The sequence below is a fragment of the Myotis lucifugus genome, unplaced genomic scaffold (assembly GCF_000147115.1).
Source record: "Myotis lucifugus unplaced genomic scaffold, Myoluc2.0 scaffold_83, whole genome shotgun sequence".
Taxonomy (NCBI): domain Eukaryota; kingdom Metazoa; phylum Chordata; class Mammalia; order Chiroptera; family Vespertilionidae; genus Myotis; species Myotis lucifugus.
In genome coordinates, this window is record NW_005871131.1 from 4559520 (window position 1) to 4567279 (window position 7760).

Here is a 7760-nt window from a genome sequence, read left to right on the forward strand (position 1 = left end):
ATGTTCTGGAATTGATGGTGGTGATGGTTACATGGCTCTATGAATTACTAGAACTAGTGAATTATAAACTTTGAATGAGGAATTGTATGGCAAAGTTGTTACCAAAAAATAAAATATTTTAAGAAACAAGGCAGGACTCTAGTCTGTTTTGTGTGTGTGTGCTTTTTTTAATCCCCACCCAAGGACACGATGTGTGTGTGTTTAATTGATTTGAGAAAGAGAGGAAGAGGGAAAGAGAGAAACATCAATGGGAGAAATGTCCATCAGAAACATCCATGGGTTGCCTCCCTGGTAAGCACCCTGACCAGAGATGAATCCACAACCTAGGTATGCGCCCTGAATGAGTACTGAACCTGCAACCGTTTTGATGAACCACAACAGCCAACTGAATCACCCAGCCAAGGCTAGTCCGTTTTTATATTTCATGGTATTTCCTGGATTTGGCACTCCATGACACTCATATATGGCTCAGGGGTGGGCAAACTTTTTAACTCGAGGGCCACAATGGGTTCTTAAACTGGACCAGAGGGCCGGAACAAAAGCATGGATGGAGTGTTTGTGTGAACTAATATAAATTCAAAGTAAACATCATTACATAAAAGGGTACGGTCTTTTTTTTTTTTTAGTTTTATTCATTTCAAACGGGCCGGATCCAGCCCGCGGGCCGTAGTTTGCCCACGGCCGGGCTAAATGATAGAGGGATGGTGAATAAACTATAGTATATCCATACTATGGAATACTATCAAGAGTTAGAATGATGTAGAACTATAAATTCTAATGAAAAGATCTCCAAGATACAATTAGTGGAAAAAGCCAAATAATGACAGTACTGTAAAGTAATATAAAAGTGTAGATTTCCCCAGGTGTATGTGTAAATGCTCAAGAACTTTGAAGTAGAATCTGTAATAGTGATAGTGGTTACCAGTTTAACCTGTATGGAGAGAGGAGGGGGCCTTCCCAGAGAGTGAAGGAACCTGGTTTGGGAGTGGTAGTCAAAAGAGAGCTTTATCTGTACTTTAAAAATCCACTGTATTAAGCCCTGCCAGCATGGCCCAGTGGTTGACCTATGATACAGGAAGTCACGGTTTGATTGCCGGTCGGGGCATATGCCCGGGTTGCGGGCTCGATCCCCAGTGTGGGGCCTACAGGAGGCAGTTGGTCAATGATTCTCTCATCATTGATGTTTCTATCTCTCTCCCTTCCTCTCTGAAATCAATAAAGATTAAAAAATAAAAGTGGGTATTTTTTAAAAACCTCTATAAAAATTACATGCAATGAAGTTCACCTATTTTAAATATACAATTTGATAAACTTTAACAAATGTATATAGTAGTGTAGCCAACACCAGAATCATGATATCAATATCTATTGCCCCCAAAAGTTCCTTCATACTCCTTTATAAGTCATCCTCACAGCCTCTAGCCCACCATTGATCTGCTAACACTATAGCTTTGCCCTTTCCAAAATTTCATATAAATGAAATCATATGGTATGTAGTCTTTTGTGTGTGGCTTCGTTCTCCTAGCATAATTACTTTGAGATTAATCTAAATTATATCATGCAGCAATAGTTTTTTCTTTTTTATTGCTGAGTAGTATTCCACTGTGTGGAGATACCAAATTTTTCTATTCATTCACCAGTTGATGAGCGTTGGATTGTTTAAAGTTTTGGGCTTTTGTGAATAAAACTTTTTGGACATTTTGGTACAGTGTTTGTGTATCTATTAAATTTATTTTTACAAGATGAATTTATCCATGCACTACATACATAATGTAAAAAGTAATCTTCAAATTTGATGAGTTAATCAGTGTTTGACATATATTCTTCCAGATTTTCCTCTCTGAAATACTAACATCTTTATATAAATGTTAATGGGATTTTACATTGTGAAGTAACTCCTTTTTTGATTTAATAATATACTGTGGACATTTAAAAATATCAATACTTTAGGTTTAGCTCATTCTTTTTAAGGGCTGCATTCCATTATGCCTGTAAGGTAACTTATTTAACTTATCTGTGAAATTGTGAAACATGTATACTCTTTGATTCAAAAATTCCACATCCAGGAATTTGTCATAATGAAAATTTCCCTCAAGTTTGCTATGTGTTACTTGTAAGAAGTTCATTACAGAATTGTTTGTAATGGAAAAAACTGGAAGCGTCAATCTTTTTGAAAAGAAATATTTAAATCTCCCTTTGTTTCCCTCACTGATCACTAGCCCAGATAGTCCAATTTTGCTTTTGCTTTGCTACATTTTATAAATTCACAATGATAAATTAGGAGAGAAATTAGACCCATTGCCAGGATAAAGATTTAATCTTTTTTCCTAATAGTGCCATCCTAGGTGTTCTGTAGTTGCTTGTTCCAACTGGTGAATTGCGCAGAATGGGGTTGAATAAGAAAAACCTGCAAAGTTCAAAAAGAGTACGTTGTTTTGTATTGTTGACAGACCGTTGAGTAAAGCTCCATTTGGTAGGACTACCCTTCAGAAACTCATTTCTCAGTAGTGACCCTGGGCAGTCCAGAGCAAAAACTTCTTTATTCAGGTGCATAAGGTAAAGCTATTTGGACTCTACAATGAGTTTATCCTGCCTTTTTAAAAACTTTCCAAAAATTACATGTAATTAAATATACAACATTTAAAGAACACCACCAAGAAAATGCAAAGGGAGAGCAATTTGTTTTCTGCACTCATACTTTTAAACTGTTTAAGCAACTTAACAGAAATGTTTATTAATTTCTGGGGTGAAGCAAAATACTATTTTAATTTTGTAATAACTTAAAGTCTTGCAATTACCTGAGAGACCCACACATTTCCCTAGTTACTTTTTTTTTTTTAACTTAAATGCAATTAAAGACTGTCTCCCTTGAGAAGAACCTTCCTTTGTACTGGAGATACATGTGAAGAGTTGCTTAACAGCTGAGTAACTTAAAATTACATTTTGGAACCTTGCTAGATTTAAAAATAAATATGTAGTCTTTAAGTAGCCTTTATGTTTTCAGTTTTATATAGAAGTCCTTAAAATAATTTTTTCAGTTTTATATAGAATTCTTTAAAACAGTTTCAAACTGACTCTACTTTTCTCAAGACAAATGAAAATGAATCTCCTTCTTCTAAATTTTAATTTGTTTTCTCTTTACTTAAGTAAAATAGATAGAAAAAACTCTGATCTCCACCTCTAGTTTCCAAATCCTAAACCAAAAATAAAAAGAAGATAAAATAATTTTTCAGATTCCCATTTAAAAGGTGCTACTTATCAAGTGGCTAATGTAAGTTATAAGACAGGATGTTAATGGCCAACTAAAATGTCTCTATGGTAAAGTAAACATAGGGAAAGTCGGGGTCAGAGAGGTTAAGTAACCTGCCCAAGGTCTCAGATAATAAGCAGAACTGAGATGGGAAACCATGTCTTCTGATGTCAATACCCTTAACCATTATACTTAATAATGCTTTCTTATTTTTTAAAATAAGAAAATTGAGCCCCAGCCCTAACCGGTTTGGCTCAGTGGATGGAGCGTCGGCCTTCGGACTGAAGGGTCCCAGGTTCGATTCCAGTCAAGGGCATGTACCTTGGTTGCGGGCACATCCCCAGTGGGGAGTGTGCAGGAGGCAGCTGATCGATGTTTCTCTCTCATCGATGTTTCTAACTCTCTATCCCTCTCCCTTCCTCTCTGTAAAAAATCAATAAATATATTTTTTAAAAAAAGAAAGTTGAGCCACAGAAGGAGGAAAATGCTATTGTTTATAAATCACTTATCATGTACCAAGTCCTATACTTCATTTAATCCTAACAAATTTGAGGAAAATGTTATGTTAAGGCATGTCCTCATAAATAACACACTACACTAGGGATTATGTTTTCATCATCCAATTTTTTAAATCTTTGTTGAAAGTGTAACAGATGTTCCCTCTCTTCCCCCATTAACCCCTCCCCCACACACACCCAGCCTCTACCACACTATTGTCGTGTCCATGGGTTATGCATATATGTATATATAAGTTCTTTGGTTAATCTCTTCCCACTGCCCCTCCACCCCCTGATCTCTGAGATTTGTCAGTCTGTTCCATGTCTCTGGATCTATTTTATATATCAGTTTATTTTGTTAATTAGATTCCACATACTCTCCAGGCCCGTCCATGCTGTCTCAAAGGGTAAGAGATCCTTCTTTTTTACATCTGCATAGTATTCCATTGTGTAAATGTACCACATCTTTTGTATATTTATGTTCCAGTCCTTTAAATTTAATAATGTAATATTTTTGTTGATTGTTTATGTCCTATTCAAATTAGACCTTGGGCAGCTTCTTAAGGAAACTGTATAACTTCCTTTGACATTTTCAAAGCACTTGAGAGTATGTGCTCTATAATAGTGCTAATATTTAATAGCAACAATGTTATTGAGCACTTACTATTTGCCAAGCATTGTACTTATATCCCATTTAATCATCTAAACAATTTAATCCATGTCATTTCCTTTGTTCTCTGCAAGAATTACTCAGCTGTTTCTAGTCCACTTGTTGTATAATAGTGTAATTCTTGCCCTTATTCCCCACCCCACCCCAACCTCTGTAAACTTCATTTTTATCTCATTATCTGACAACTCATCACTGATCTTGTTTAAAGTTCACGTTCTCTGGACATTGTTATTTACCTGCAATAGTGAAAGAGTATCTGTGCTTCTATGAAGAGTCTTATCCACCCATTTTCTCTCTCGGGAGGGAAGTGGTATGTGAATTCCCTGAGTCTTCGGTTTTGCTTCTGTTAACTTCTCAGCCACTCAAGCCTCTGCCATGAGGTTAAGACCTGCCCCTAGCTTCAGTGCCTTTTACTAGTTCTTTATTTTAAAAGTTTTATTTATTCCATTTGATATTGTGGGAAAGTCTGTATAACTGGATCTATGCCCTTGTCTTTCCTAGGAGTAAGTGTTGTATTTGCTTTTTAATAATTTGGGTAAACACTGCTAACGTGGAAGAGTATAAAGTCTGCCTGACTTGACTAAGTCAACATTCACCTACTTCCCTAATTTAAAATATTCCCCGTTTTGTTTCATAAAGGTGGCATAAATTTTATACATGTCTTAACCTGTTTTAGTTTCTGGCAGGAAACTTTTTAAAAATAAGGAATATAACTCCTTGACTAGTTTCCTTCAAAGGATTCACAGCAATCACATTCCTAACTTCCAGAAGAACTGGTACTGTTTTTTTCTGAATCCTTTAAAGCAGAATGATTTTATAATGGGAATATATCTTGAGGCCACTAATTCTACTAAGATTTGTATTTACCGTCTAACATTTATAATAGTTTCATGGCTAGAGAAATCATTAGATAGGTTAAAGCTAAAAGACCACTTTGTACCATAGCAATGTTAATGAAATAAGGTTATTTTACAAACTCTTCCTCTCCTTGCCCAAATCTTCATCTGTATACATATTTGAAATGTCTTACAGTAATTGAAATGTTTGACATATTTTCAATGCTACAAAACATAGGAATGAGAATTTATGAACAAAAGTGGTTTTTTTTCCTCCAAAAATTAGATTTACTGACTCATATAATCCTGTCTTCATGGCAAATGATTTATAATATTAGTGAGTAATCACCTAACATTAATTTTATATATCTATATGGTTCTTAAACTTTAAGATGTGTCAGAATTACGTGGAGGGCTTGTTAAAATCAGATTGCTGGGCTTTTTGCTTCTAGTCAAGATCAAGTTACATTGATCAGATTTACCTTCTCACATAAAATGAAAACAAAACAAAACAAATAAAATATAAGAAACAATGTTTTTTTTTAAGACAGTGAACACCAGGCAGTGCAGGGCAATGATTCCTAAAGACAGAAAACAAATGCATTGAGCCCTTAGCCTGAGATTGCCCGTTTACTGCCCCGAGAAGGTTTCTAGGCCACAGCATAGAAAGAGGGAGCAAGAGGGGGAGCTTGGTAAACTCTGAGAGGACAGTCTGGGGAAACCAAACTTTAGGAGAGAATTACAAAGAGAATAGCATAGAAAGAAAAAGCCCCTGTACAGAAAGAAATCTGCAGAGGGTTCCCCTAAAACATTCAGCAGAGTACTGGTTAGTACAGGCATATGAGGAAACTACCCAAAGCACAGAACCATAAGAAAGGATCAGATGGAACAGTGCCCAGGCTTGGTTCGGAACAATGCCTGTTCCCACCAGCCAGACTGCAAAAAACTCGTAATTCATGGGGCAGTGGGTAGAGTACTCAAGAAGGTCTTGCCTCAGTAGTAAAGAATAATTAATTCTAGTCTGAGCACTGTTTCGGGCCTGACAATATTAACTGCAGTCTAGAACAAAGCTCAAGAAGATGTATAAGAATACAAAAATATCCAACACCCAACAAGGTAAAAGTCTGGCTCTAACCTAAGATAAGGCATGCAAAGAGGCAGGAACACATGGCCCATAATAATGAGATAATCAGTCGAAACCAACTCAGAACGGACACAGATATTATCTCAAGCAGAAATGTGTGAAATGAAAAATAACAGATGGAATTAATGGCAGACTAGACAATACAGAAGGAAAGATAAATGAACTTAAAGGCATAGCAATAGAAACTCTCGAAAATTAAATAAAAAGAGTAAATAAGAAATATGAAGAGCATCAGTGAGCTGTAGAACCTCAAGCAGCCTAATACATGAGTAACTGAAAGAAGGGACGGAGGAAGAACAGAAAAAATACCTGAAAAAATAATGGCCAAAAAATTTCCAACTTTAATGACAAACTATAAAACTTGATCTAAGAAGATCAAGAAACCCAGTTAGTTAAAAGCCTAAGAAACATGAGCAAAACTATTCCAAAGCATATTATTATCAAATAACTCAAAATTAGTGATAAAGAGAAAATCTTAAAAGAGCCAGAGAAAAATACGACTTATTAACTACCTAGGAACCAGGATAATATTAAATACTTCTTTCTGGAAATATACAAGTAAAAAGACAGTGGAGCAACATTTTAAAATACTGAAAAAAGGGGGACAGCCTAGAAATCTATACCCAGCAAAAATATATTTGAAAAAGAAGGCAAAATATATTTTCAGACCACAAAAGTTGAAAGAATACATTGACAGCAAATCTGAACTACAAAATATGTTAAAAGGAAGTTCTTCAGCTCTAAGGAAAACTATACCATATTGATCTATGCAGAGAAATATAAAACACTAAAAAGGTTCAATGTAAAAGTTTATATGCAAGAATTTTTCTTACTATTTAAAACTTTAAAAAATTGACTAAACAAAATGTATTATGGAATTTATAACATGTAAAATTCATGAACAATAATATAAAGGCTGGAAAGAAACAGAAGTACACTATTGTACATTCTTATTCTATACATGAAATGGCATACTATCACTAGAGGTAAACCGGTAAGTTAAAAATGTATACTGTACTACAAACCTTAAAATAATAAAGTGTTATAGCTAGTAATCTCACAAAGGAGATATGACATCATAAAAATATTCTATTGATTCAAAATAAGTCAGATAAAAAGGAAAAGAAATAAACAGAAGATAGGACAAATAGAAAACATAGCAAGATAATAGATTCAAATCTAACCATATCAATCATATTCATTGTAAATGGTGTAAATTAAAAGGCAAATTTTGTCTGATTGGATAAGAAAGCAAGAACTATATGCTATCTACAAGAAAAGTTTTTAAATATAAAGACACAAATAGGTTAAGAGTAAAGCAATGAAAAAGCTATACCATGCTAACACTAGTCAAAAGAAAGCT